Raw genomic sequence first — 14596 nt, 5'->3', positions numbered from 1 at the left:
AGAAGCATCAGGAGAGCAAAATTTTCTTTTTCGAAAAATATTTTTATTTTCATTTCTTCTTCAGTTTCTGCATGACTTCAGTTTTATTTTCGTTTTCAGATGTAAACTTATTATTTTTAGCATGCAATCTCTTTTTAAGTCTACCAGTTTTGAGAGTTTAACAAGCATCAGGACAGCCAATCTTCTTTTTTCGGAAAAGATTTTCATTTTCATTCTTCTTTAATTTCTGTATGACTTCAGTTTTTCCCCTTCATTTTAATTCTTTTTAGCTGCTCCTTTTTTCTGCAGTTTGTGCCATGCCACTCAAGGGCCAGATTCAACTGCGCAACTGGTGACTACGTGCCCTTTGAGGATGTGAGGGCCGCAGAATCCTCTTCTAGATTAGGGAAGAACACAAAAGAACCCGCATATGTGGCGGCGGGTGGGAGGACTTTATCAGACCGAACAATCTCAGTTAGGGAGATTTGGTCCGTTTTGTACTGGATGGACCAGTGCCAAAGTTGTAGATTTTCATGGTTGCGCCACCGCCCAACCACGCTGAGCTAACAATTGGGGCTGCTGTATTTACCAAATGCATCAGGCTGACTGCAAACGAGTGTACAAATCTATACCAAACCCTGCTGCACACAGTGGATTCATTGGAGCCACGCTGAGTAGCTTTTTTGTTGTCTGTGTGGGATGGTGACGGCTTTTTGCAAGTGGCCTATGCCTGTTAGGGGACACAGGTTACTGCAAACGTTTGCTTAAAGGTCCAAGAGGGGGATGTAGTATTCGACCTGAAACTGGAATGGAAACAGATGTTTCTTCAGGCCGAGCACGGACTGGGGTTACAACAAATAAACGTGTCAAAAACTGACTGGACAAAACAAATCAACCTTAACCAAATAGCAGGACACACATCTGATAATTAGACACTCCAAATCAGAAAAGGGAAGAACAATGCAATGCAAGGAACTGAACATGCTATTATTGTTAGTTGATTTCTCCGGGCTGGTTTCTTCACTAGATCTTTCACTCCTTGTCGTTGCTCTGGTGTAAAACTCACCATGTTTGTGTTCCCAAATACCAGAGCGTTTCTTCAGTAAGTACCACAATGGGAACAGCACATCTTAGACATAATGTAAGAATTAACCTATTGGTTACCTCCAGTACCCCAGACAGACCTTCGTCCGAGGACTTTTGGCTCTTCTTTCTGTCTATCTAATTATTTTCTGTTTTGCCAACAGTTTAATAGATGATACAACGGTGGAGAGATTACTCGAAAGCAGAACCAATATATAGAAGGTGAGTTGTGTTCACTTGAGTAGTGCCCTGCAAGCCAACATGCATGTACCAGTATGCCATGCATGATCAGAACACACAAAATTTGTTCTCTCTGCTTCTTCTTTTTTCTCATCAAGATGGAGGGATCAAAAATCACATTGATGTGACACAGCGAACTAGTGCAGTGTCATGTTTTTCTTCACTTGATTAGGTGAAATAAGCCCTATTCTTTTTCTTTTTCTTGGAAAAGGCTCTCAACTAAATGACCTTCTACGAGTTTCATCGACAGAGAAGAAACAGGGAAGGGACTGCGCTCTTGCTCCCTCCCCCGACTCCGCGCCCGCGCCGCCTCCCGGGGCGGCGGCTCCCCCCGCTCTCCTCTCCTCCCCTTCCCCCGTGCCCCTCCCCCCGCCGCCACCGGCGGAGCTCCCGGATCTGGCCAGGCGGGTTGGCGGCGGCGGGTCCTTCCTTACCCCGCATGCACCTCCTGACCTGGGGTTAGGGCTGGCGGCGGGTGACCTTCGGCTGGCGGTGGCCCGGCGATCTGGTGGCGGCCCGTCGCGGTGGTGGCGCCGTCCTTTGGCGGCGGGGCGGCCTGGTGGTGCAGGTTGGCCGGCGGCGCGTCCCCGGCCCAGATCTGGGCCCTTAGGGCCCCATCTGGGTCCTAGTGGGCCGCCCCCGGGCGTGGCCTCGTTGTCTGCGGCGCGGTGAGGAGGAGCGGCTCGGATTTGGGGTGGCGGCATCGACGGCGTGCCGGCAGCAGCGTGAAGGCGGGAGCTTTATGGGCCCACGAGGGCTCGGCCGGGCCTGTGGGCCCACGGGCCTAGTGTGCTCCTGCTATTGCGTCGCGGACGGCTGCCGTCGCGGACGGTGGAGGTGGGGCCCTCCCGCGTGCCGACGGTGCTGATGCCCTAGTCCCGGCTCTGATTCTTCGCCGTGCTGTCCTCACTTCACGGTGCCGTGGTGAGACGGCGTGGGGGCCTCATGACCGCGTTGGCGCACGGTGGTGGTTGGTTGGTGGCAGGCTCCGGGGCGCCCGAGGTGCGGGTTGGGATCGGGGGAAACCCCTGTCGGCATGGCCAACACCGGCGCGGTGGCGCCTGTGGGTGCCACCTGACCTTCCGGGAGGGCGTCAGGGCTACCCTTCCTCTTGCCTCGTCGTTTACCGGGGGAAACCCTTGGCGGCAGCGTCGTCATCGTCACGATCCTTCTTGGAGGTGTTGATAGGTGCTGGCACTTCGGAGTCTTGGAGTCTAGTGGAAGATCTTAGTGGGCGCTGCGATCGCGAGGCTTCTTCGTTTTTGTTGATCCGCCGTTGTCGGCATTTGTTTCTTTTGCTTTTCTCTGTCGTTTCTTTTGGGCGTGACTGTGCTGCTTCCGCCCCAGTACCTATCCATGTATGGTTCGGTTGGTTGCTTTGTATACAAAGCGGGGGGGAAACCCTTTTTCGGCAAATGACCTTCTACTTGACTACGTATCAATTTTTTTGCGAGAAAAACTTTCAATCTATTCATCTTCAATCATGGTAATACAACGAACACTAGAAATAATAAAAATTACATCCAGATCCGTAGACCACCTAGCGACGACTACAAGCACTGAAGCGAGCTGAAGGCGCGCGCTGTCATCACCCCTCCCTCGCTGGAGCGGGGCAAACCTTGTTGTAGTAGACAGTCGGGAAGTCGTCGTGCTAAGGTCCCATAGAACCAACACACCAGAACAGCAACCGCCGCGGATGAAGAGTGTAGATCAAAAGGATCCAACCTGAAAACATACGAACAAAGACAAACGACGAACTGATCCGAGCAAATCCACCAAAGACAGATCTGCCGGAGACACACCTCCACACGCCCACCAATGATGCTAGACGCATCACCAGAACGGGGGCTAGGCGGGGAGACTTTTATTCCATCTTCAGGGAGCCGCCGCTGTCTCGCCTTCCTGAGCAGAACACAAACCCTAAAAAAGCTCGAAAAAGATCTAAAAATGAAGCCCTCTGAGGGAGTCCTGGATTAGGGGGTGTCCGGATGGCCGGACTATACCTTCAGCCGGACTCCTGGGCTATGAAGATACAAGATTGAAGACTTCGTCCCGTGTTCGGAAGGGACTTTCCTTGGCGTGGAAGGCAAGCTTGGCGATACGGATATGTAGATCCTACCATTGTAACCGACTTTGTGTAACCCTAACCCTCTCCGGTGTCTATATAAACCGGAGGGTTTTAGTCCGTAGGACAACATACACAACAACAATCATACCATAGGCTAGCTTCTAGGGTTTAGCCTCTCCGATCTCGTGGTGGGTCTACTCTTGTACTACCCATATCATCAATATTAATCAAGCAGGACGTAGGGTTTTACCTCCATCGAGAGGGCCCGAACCTAGGTAAAACTTCGTGTCCTTGACTCATGTTACCATCCGGCCTAGACGCACAGTTCAGAACCCCCTACCCGAGATCCGCCGGTTTTGACACCGACATTGGTGCTTTCATTGAGAGTTCCTCTGTGTCGTCGCCATCAGGCTTGATGGCTCCTACGTTCATCAATAGCGATGCAGTCAAGGGTGAGACCTTCCTCCCCGGACAGATCTTTGTCTTTGGCTCTTCGCACTGCGGGCCAATTCACTTGGCCATCTGGAGCAGATCGAAAGCTATGCCCCTGGCCGTCAGGTCAGATTTGGAAGTTTAAACTACATGGCTGACATCCGCGGGGACTTGATCTTCGACGGATTCGAGCCACTGCCGAGCGCGCCGCACTGTCGCGACGAGCATGATCTAGCTCTGCCGCCGAACAGTGCCCTGGAGGCCGCACCCGCATCAGCTTCGACCCTTAATTCGGAGCCAACTGCGCCGATCGAGGATGGGTGGTTGAACACCGTCTTGGGGGCTGCGCTCCCAACGGCGATCGAGCCGAACACCAGCCCCGCACTCTGCGAGACTCGTGACTCCAAGGAGCCGGACTCCTCTCCGGACTCCGAACCCTCCGCGCCCCTGCCGATCGAATCCGATTGGGCGCCGATCATGGAGTTTACTGTCGCGGACATCTTTCAGCACTCGCCTTTCGGCGATATTCTGAAGACACTAAAGTCTCTCTCTTTATCAGGAGAGCCCTGGCCGGACTACGGCCAGCAAGGTTGGGATACGGACGATGAAGGAATTCAAAGCCCACCCATCACCCACTTTGTAACCACTGTCGATGATTTAACCGACATGCTCGACTTCGACTCCGAAGACATCGACGGTATGGACGCCGATGCAGGAGACGATGAAGAACCAGCGCCTATCGGGCCCTGGAAAGCCACCTTGTCATATGACATATACATGGTGGACACCCCAAAAGAAGGAGATGGCGATGGAACAGCGGAGGGTGACCCCTCCAAGAAACAGCCTAAGCGCCGGCGTCAGCGGCGCCGCTCAAAATCCCGCCAAAACAAATACGGCGATTCCAGCACGGGAGATAATAATACTCCGGAGAGTGCCGAAGAAAACCCCCTCCAGCAAGATTCAGCACAGGAGGATGGAGAAACCAGCCCTCATGAGAGAGCAGCAGACAGAGAGGTCGAGGACGGTAATCATATGCCTCCCTCCGAAGACGAGGCAAGCCTCGACGACGACGAATTCGTCGTGCCAGAGGATCCCGTCGAGAAAGAGCGTTTTCAATGCAGGCTTATGGCCACGGCAAGAAGCCTTAAGAAAAAACAGCAACAGCTTAGAGCTGATCAAGATTTGCTAGTCGATAGATGGACTGAAGTCCTTGTGGCCGAAGAGCATAAACTCGAACGCCCCTCCAAGAGCTACCCAAAGCGCATGTTGCTACCCCGATTAGAGGAGGAAGCACTTGATACGGCTGACCGGTCACCTTGTGGCCGTGACAGAGAGGCCTCTCAGCCCTCCACTCAAGCCGCACCCCGTACCAAGGCATGGGAAAATGCGCCAGACCTGCAAGATATGTTGGAGGACAAGGCAAGGCAAACAAGATCGATCTACGGATCGCGTGGGCGCCCCACGACTCGAGACAATAACCGTCACGCCGGACATAAATCCGGTAGGGCCGAACACAGTAGACAAAGCTCGTTAGAGCTACGTCGTGATATAGCCCAGTACAGAGGCGCCGCACGTCCACTATGCTTCACAGACGAAGTAATGGACCATCAAATCCCCGAGGGTTTCAAACCCGTAAACATCGAATCATATGATGGCACAACAGATCCTGGAGCTCTTGCCGCACCTTGCCAACCTCGGCCTCATACTTCTCCCGCTCGGTGCGCTCCGTGGCCGCCCTCTTCTCGGCCTCGACCAGCGCTTGCTTAAGGGTCGCCACCTCAGACGTGGCCCCTACAATAGCCATGATGATCCTGTCATTTTTTGCAATTGCACTTTTTTTATATATATTTAAAACAAGGTATTTCTTACCTTCCTTCTCCTCGAGCTGCTTCTTGGCACGCCCGAGCTCTTGCTCGGACTGCTCGAGGTTCTGCTTTAGTGTGTCCACTTCCGCAGTCAGTACGATGGACGCCAGCAGAGAAGCCTGCATACGCATATTGACTCCTTTTTGTTAGACTCCTGCGAATTTCATCTTGATCCTTTATTCGGCTTTTCTTCCCGAACGCCAAACAGAGCATCAAGGGCTACTGTCTATGCGGTAATATTATTTACACATTTTTACTTACCTTAAAGCCTGTTAAAAGGCTAGTACAAGCTTCAGTCAGTCCGCTCTTGGCGGACTGAACCTTCTGGACCACCGCACTCATAATGGTGCGGTGCCCCTCGTCGATGGATGCGCCTTTGAGCACCTCCAACAGATTGTCCGGCGCCTCCGGTTGGACGGGGGTCACCGACATGGTGGGCTTGCTCCTCTTGGAAGGAGGTCGCCCGCCAGACTCTGGAACCTTTGAAGGTTCCGGAGCGGTGTCCGGCCTAGGGCCGGACTTGGAGCCCTGGGGGGTTCTATCCCCTTCACTCCTGGGGTCCGGGAGGTCGCCTTGCGGCGCCTCCAGGACCACCTCCTCCCGGATTGGAACCTGTTGGGACAACACTTCGGTGTCGTCCGTAGGGCGGGGGGAGGAAGCCGTCGGAAGTGAATTCACATCCGACGAGTCCAGTGAACCGCTCGACGACGCGTCGAGCCGGTCTTTGGGTGGGCTGCATAAACATATTCGACATAAGGGAAAGCTGTGCAATAAAGGAATACTATGAATTACTCGGGTATCCGGATGCTTACGATTTAGCCAGGGGCTTGGCCCTGGGCGGCCACTCCTCTCCGCCGTCGTCGGTGTCGGTGGAGTAGTCCGGAGGAAGGGTTTTCCCCTTCTTGGACCCTTCGGCCTCCCCAGTTGGGGCGGCCTTCCTTTTCTTCCCTTCCCCCGCTGGAGGGGGAGGGGTCCCTTCTTCCTCCTCCTCGTCTTCATGGGAGGAGTGCGTCTTGGAGTCGTCGGATGAGGGATCCGACACCTCCAGGCGCCGGGCACTCTTTCGAGTCCCGTGGCCTTCTTCTTGGCCTTCTTCTCCGGCACCACATGGGGTGCCGGAACCAGCAGCTTCGCCAAACGAGCGTCCGCTGGGCCTTCGGGCAAAGGAGCCGGATAGTTGATCTGTCCGGACGTCTCCTGCCAATCCTGTCAAAGGTAAGGGAGCTTAGATCCTGCATGGAGTCAAACTATGAAAAACTGATACCCTGTAAAAGGTAAAAACAGCTTACCGCATGAGCGTGACGCTGCGTACTGAATCCGCGATCCTCGGTAGCGGATGCAGGGGCCTCGGCGCCCTTGAAAAGCACCTTCCAGGCATCTTCGTATGTCGTGTCAAAGAGCCTGCTCAGAGTTCGGTGCCGTGCCGGGTCGAACTCCCACAGGTTGAAAGCCCGTTGTTGACATGGGAGGATCCGGCGGATGAGCATAACCTGGACTACGTTGACAAGTTTGAACTTCTTGTCCTCCAGGGTTTGGACGCATGTTTGGAGTCCGGTCAGCTCTCCTTTTTTACCCCACGACAGGCCCGTCTCCTTCCAGGAGGTGAGCCGCGTAGGGGGTCCGGATCGGAACTCGGAGGCTGCGACCCATTCAGGGTCGCGCGGCTCGGTGATGTAAAACCACCCCGATTGCCACCCTTCAGGGTCTCCACAAAGGAGCCCTCAAGCCATAAGACGTTGGGCATCTTGCCCACCATGGCGCCTCCGCACTCCGCCTGGTTGCCGCGCACCACCTTCGGCTTGACGTTGAAAGTCTTGAGACATAGGCCGAAATGGGGGCGGATGCGGAGGAAAGCCTCGCACACGACGATAAACGCCGAGATGTTGAGGACAAAGTTCAGGGCCAGATCGTGGAAATCCAGGCCATAGTAGAACATGAGCCCCCGGACAAATGGGTGGAGAGGGAAGCCCAGTCCGCGGAGGAAATGGGGGAGGAACACCACCCTCTCATGGGGCCTAGGGGTGGGGACGAGCTGCCCCTCTTCAGGAAGCCGGTGCGCAATGTCGTTAGACAAGTATCCGGCCTTCCTTAGTCTTTTGATGTGTCCCTCCGTAACGGAGGAGACCATCCACTTGCCTCCTGCTCCGGACATGGCTGGAGAAGGTTGAGGTGGGGAGTGCGGACTTGGGCGCTGGAGCTCGGGTGCGCAAGAATGGATAGGCAAATGAGGAAGAAGGCGTAGGCGAAAAGGTGGATCCTTATCCCCTTATATGGGTGGACGCAACTATGTGTCCCCACCAACCTGGTAAAACTCGCTTATCCCCAAGCGCCGTAATCAATGGCGCGGTTGGGTTACCCACGCCCGTATTGATGAGAATCCCGGAATAAGGGGACACGATCTCTGCTTCAACAAGACGTGCCAAGGAAACCGCCTCGCATGACGCGCTGAGGTGGGATAATAAAGCGATTCGAATAAAGGCTTGGCCGTGGTGCGTCACACTATGGAATACGTCAGCAGATTAGATTTGTGAAAATATTATTCTCTCTGTGGCAATATGTGGAAACTTATTTTGCAGAGCCGGACACTATCTTTGTGTTCAAAATCTTCTATGAAGAACTTGGAGGAGGAACCCGCCTTGCAATGCCGAAGACAAACTGCGCGCCGGACTCGTCGTCATTGAAGCCAGGTTTAGGGGCTACTGAGGGAGTCCTGGATTAGGGGGTGTCCGGATGGCCGGACTATACCTTCAGCCGGACTCCTGGGCTATGAAGATACAAGATTGAAGACTTCGTCCCGTGTCCGGAAGGGACTTTCCTTGGCGTGGAAGGCAAGCTTGGCGATACGGATATGTAGATCTCCTACCATTGTAACCGACTTTGTGTAACCCTAACCCTCTCCGGTGTCTATATAAACCGGAGGGTTTTAGTCCGTAGGACAACATACACAACAACAATCATACCATAGGCTAGCTTCTAGGGTTTAGCCTCTCCGATCTCGTGGTGGATCTACTCTTGTACTACCCATATCATCAATATTAATCAAGCAGGACGTAGGGTTTTACCTCCATCGAGAGGGCCCGAACCTGGGTAAAACTTCGTGTCCCTTGCCTCCTATTACCATCCAGCCTAGATGCACAGTTCGGGACCCCCTACCCGAGATCCGCCGGTTTTGACACTGACACCCTCCCACCGGCAAGGGCCAAGATCCACTCCGCCTCCATGGCCCTAAGGCCACCGGAGACGGGACAGACCGGCGTCGGCGCCGGCGGGAGGCAGAGAGCGCTAGCTTTTTTAGAGGCGACGGCTTGACTACCTACCGATTGATTGGCCCAACAAAATAGCAAGTATAGAGATGAAGATAGTTTGCTATTATGGCCATTTTGCTCATTAAGATGGCTGCAGAGATCTTCAAAAGGTGTTGGGGATGGAGACCGACAACTCGCAGGATTGGAGTTGGATGATTCAGACCTGAATCCTTTGGCGAAGACAACTGTGTCACGAACTCATCATCGCAAGAGGGGAAGAGGATGAGATCGAGACTTGGGGAAGAGGATTCTTTCCAAGGGAGGAGGTACAGGTTAGGTGAGAAAGGTTCAGAGAATCATCATACACAACACACCCACGCCTACTAGCTCCAGCCGACTAAATAGCCAAGCCACACTTGGCAACTTGCCTTACAGGTGGGTCCTTGCTCGCAGGCAGCGGGGCCCACCGAATCACGCGTCCACCGCATCAGCTCCTGGTGATGCCGGTGTGACATTCCCCACTCCTTCAGAACAAGCGTCCTCTTCAGCAGCGCCGCGCTGATCACCGTCGCCAATTGTTAGCTCGTCCCATGCTGGTGCTTGAGGAAAGCGGCGGCAAAGTGTGTCGTAGTCCTCCCAAGTGGTCGCCGCCTCGTCGTTGTGCCAGCGCACCTTGACTTGCACCAGAGCGCTGGCGCCACGCTTGACCATGCGGTGCTCCATGATCTCCACTGGTTCGTCGTTGTGGCCGGCGAGGTCGGGTGGTCATGGCAGCTCAGAGAAGACTGGTGCATAATTGGGGGTGAATGGCTTGAGCTGTGAGGCATGGAAAACAGGGTGGGTCCTACTGTCCGCCGGCAACTCCAGTTTGTCCGCTAGCTTGCCGATCTTGTCAAGCACCGAAAATGGTCCGAAGTAGTTGTATGCTAGCTTGGCGCAAGGTCTATTTGCCACACACGACTGCACGTAGGGCTGGAGCTTGAGGAGAATCATGTCGCTGATGACCCACAAGTGTAGGGGATCTATCGTAGCCTTTTCGATAAGTAAGAGTGTCAAACCCAACGAGGAGCAGAAGGGAATGGTAAGCAGTTTTCAGTAAGGTATTCTCTGCAAGCACTGAAATTATCAATAACAGATAGTTTTGTGGTAAGGTAATTTGTAACGAGTAGCAAGTAATAAAAGTAAATAAGGTGCAGCAAGATGGCCCAATCCTTTTTGTAGCAAAGGACAAGTCTGGATAAACTCTTATATAAAGTAAAGCGCTCCCGAGGACACATGAGAATTATCGTCAAGCTAGTTTTCATCACGTTCATATGATTCACGTTCGGTACTTTGATAATTTGATATGTGGGTGGACCGGTGCTTGGGTACTGTCCTTACTTGGACAAGCATCCCACTTATGATTAACCCCTATTCCAAGCATCTGCAACTACAACAGAAGTATTAAGGTAAACCTAACCATAGCATGAAACATATGGATCCAAATCAGCCCCTTACGAAGCAACACATAAACTAGGGTTTAAGCTTCTGTCACTCTAGCAACCCATCACCTACTTATTACTTCCCAATGCCTCCCTCTAGGCCCAAACAATGGTGAAGTGTCATGTAGTCGACGTTCACATGACACCACTAGAGGGATGACAACATACATCTCATCAAAATATCGAACGAATACCAAATTCACATGACTACTTATAGCAAGACTTCTCCGATGTCCTCAGGAACAAACGTAACTACTCACAAAGCATATTCATGTTCATAATTAGAGGGGTATTAATATGCATAATGGATCCGAACATATGATCTTCCACCAAGTAAACCAACTAGCATCAACTACAAGGAGTAATCAACACTACTAGCAACCCAGAGGTACCAATCTGAGGTTTGGATACAAAGATTGGATACAAGAGATGAACTAGGGTTTGAGATGAGATGGTGCTGGTGAAGATGTTGATGGAGATTGACCCCCTCCCAATGAGAGGATCGTTGGTGATGACGATGGTGATGATTTCCCCCTCCCAGAGGGAAGTTTCCCTGGCAGAACAGCTCCGCCGGAGCCCTAGATTGGTTCCGCCTTATGGCGGCGGAGTTTCATCCCGTGAGCTTGCTTATGATTTTTTTCCTCGACGAAAGACTTCATATAGCCGAAGATGGGCATCGGAGGGCCACCAGGGGGCCCACAAGGCAGGGGGGCACGCCCCCCACCCTCGTGGACGGTGGGTGGCCCCCTCTGGTACTTCTTTCGCTCAATATTTTTTTATATATTCTGAAACGTGCTCTCGTGAAGTTTCAGGACTTTTGGAGATGTGCAGAATAGGTCTCTAATATTTGCTCCTTTTCCAGCCCAGAATTCCAGCTGCCGGCATTCCCCCTCTTCATGTAAACCTTGTAAAATAAGAGAGAATAGACATAAGTATTGTGACATAATGTGTAATAACAACCCATAATGCAATAAATATTGATATAAAAACATGATGCAAAATGGACGTATCAACTCCCCCAAGCTTAGACCTCGCTTGTCCTCAAGCGAAAGCGATCGAAAAATATGTCCACATGTTTAGAGACAGAGGTGTCGATAAAATAAAATACGGACATGAGGGCATCATGATCATTCTTAGAACAACAACATATGCATATATTATATATATATATATATATATATATATATATATATATATACAGCCGGTCTATTCTGATAATATTATCAGAATAACTATTCTGATAACACTTCCACACTGCATGCTCAGCGCGAGGGCACTGCACTTTCTTTAGCTAGAGCACTGCATTACAGAGACTAGTGAACTTCGTGTCGTAAAAAACTGTACGCAGTGTTTTTTCGGTACTGTTTTTGCTCTAGTTTTTTAACCGTTTATTGGAACGAGGCGTATGATATACCTTTGGAAAGCTATGGATTAGGCGCAACTTCTCCATGTTGAAAACTTTTCGAGATTCCTCTCGGTTTAAGAGCAGTTTCAAAAATGGTGCGACGGATGATGAGTGGCAGCGAGCGTATTTTCGTGATTGTTTCTAAACCGCTCATCGGAATAAGGCAAATGATACGCCGTTGGAAAGATATCGTCGAGGCTTATCTTTTTCATATCTATTATTTTCTCTAATTCGTTACGGTTCAAGAGCAGTTTCAAATTTACTAAATCGCGGAATTCTGTTCTTTTGAATTTTTTGCAATTTTCGGTACTGTTTTTGCTCTAGTTTTTGAACCCTTTGTCGAAACGAGGCGTGTAATACGTCGTTGGAAAGCTATGGACAAGGCGCAACTTTCATATGTAGAAATGGTTTTGAGATTCCTTACAGTTTTAAGTTAATTTTGAAAATCGTGCGGCGGACGATGAGTGACAGCGGCCGTTTTTCGCGAATTTTTTTACAAACCTTTTGTCGAAATGATTCAAATGATATGCCGTTGGGAAGATATCGACGAGACGCAACTTTTTCATGTAGAACACTCTCTCTAATTCCTTACAGTTTAAGAGCAGTTTTAAATTTACCGAAATGCGGATACTCTGTTTTTCGCGACACCCAAATCGACGTGCGTACTTCATCCGACTGAAAACCGCACTGCATCAGACGAAAAACCGCAGTGCATCAGACGGGTAAGAGAACTGCATGGTTTCTTTTATTCAAACGTAATTTTTCAAGGACGAGAAAGCAGAGTGCACTTCACATCGGGTGTAAATGGACCACAACGCTATCAAGAAGTGAGCGGCATTACTTTTTTTCCCTCCTGTAATATTTTTTTTTCACTTACGGGATGAACAACATCATACGGCCGACCACACTGCTTCAGAATGAAAACTGCACTGCATCGAACGGGCAAGCGAGCTGCATAATTTCTTTTGTCGGGTGTAACTTTTCTCATACAATTTTTTGTTGTTGTTTTTTTACTTTTTTTATGAACGAGAGTGGACCGCAGAGACTAGGGCAAGTGAACCGCGACATATATCAAAGTGAACCTCATTACAATCTTTGTTGTTGCGCTATTTTTTTTGCACTTTCATGTTGGGGGCAAGTGAACAGCATCACTCTCAAAAGTGAACCACATCCGAGGACCAAACGCACTTCAAGTGTTGATGTAGTCGACTGAATTTTAAGACACACAAAACAAATTGCACTTCATAAAAAGGGGTAATGAGCTGTAGATGGGAGACTAGCAAACTTCACCAGAACACACCCGAGTCTTTGACAGCACAGCAGTAGCAACACTACACTGCAAATCCGACATGAAATTAAACTCTACGCGTCGTACTGCACCAAAACACACCGATTCACACCAAATTTTTGGAGTTGGCTGAACCAAACAAAAAAAAAAAAAATCAGTGGTCCACGGTGTACTGCACGGCCAAGGGACGAGCCGGTCGCCATCAGCAAAGAACTACAATGAAAGAGTTGGGTACTGCACCAGCGATCCAACTAACCTACAACCAAGAGGAACCTAGACTGCTGGCCGTCAGTGGAGAACTACAGTGAATAATTTGATCTGGGCATTTTTTTGTACCTGCTGGTACGCCATGGGAAGAAGACTGCTGGAGTGGGCACTGCAGGCCGCAGCGGAGGGCAAAATCATGTTGACCCTCATTGTCGTGCTTTTTCATCCCCATGGCTCTATCTATAGCAACAGTAGTTTAGGCGGGGTACAATCCACGCAGAAGTCTTTAGATTATAGCCTGACATCATTTCTGATGGGACAAAATACAAACCTAGTTGGTCGTGTATCTGTTCCTGGGGACAACCTTGGTACCTGAATTAAGATGTAACAAAGGGAAAATGCACCAGAACTGGTTTAGTTATACAATGAAGTCCCTAGCATTGATATAACTTTTGATATAGATGTCAGAGTACCTTCTCGTTGCTCTTTAACCTGCGAGCCACATGCCGCATGTATCTCATTTTTTCTAGTGCTAGCGCCTGATGGCCTTCATACTCCAATTGCCTGAAGATATGAATTGCATCTGTACTACACGCCGTGCATACCCGCTCAACGCCAACGTGTGGTCGTTGCACTACACTAGCTCACACCATGGATTGTATGTATCCAGGAGAACTGCACGACAACAAAATCTGCACCGAAAGATGCTTGGACAGTTTACCCACCCGTCGTTGGCCCGACATCACACCGTGCAGTGGCTCGCGAGCTGCATCCAGCAAACTACACGACAACAAAATCTGCACACGGCAAACTGCACGCACGAGCTAGGCGAGCCGCACGCCCGCACAACCGAGCTTCATGCGGCTCGGACGAGCAGCACTCCCGTCATCGGCGAATTGCAGCCCACATCAATGACGCGCGCGCCATTGGACTGCACGGAGTTGCCGACCGTACTACACAGGCTGAGATGTGGGAGTTGGGGGGCAGCTTGCTGGGAAGCCCAGCCGGAGATATAGAGAAAAGGACAAAGCCCAGGCCGACGCCATGGTCAACAAGCTCCAATCTCGACGGTGGGAGCACCGGAGAAAGCTTGACACGTGCACCATTTTGATTGTCATCAAACAGGAAGAGGTGGGGGAGGAGCAGGGCTCCAGATCCGGGAGTGGTGATTGTGGTGGCCGGGTCAAGGCGGGAGATTGGGAGAACAGGGAGGTGAGGCGCCGACTAGCATGAAGAATTGGAGTAGAGAGGTTAGGGAAGGGAGGGGATTTCACGGTGGCATTGGATGAACCACACGAGGGCG

This window comes from Triticum urartu, chromosome 5 (genome assembly GCF_003073215.2).
Source record: "Triticum urartu cultivar G1812 chromosome 5, Tu2.1, whole genome shotgun sequence".
Taxonomy (NCBI): Eukaryota; Viridiplantae; Streptophyta; class Magnoliopsida; order Poales; family Poaceae; genus Triticum; species Triticum urartu.
The sequence above is the reverse complement of the archived record's forward strand: the minus strand, read 5'-3'. Positions refer to the sequence as shown.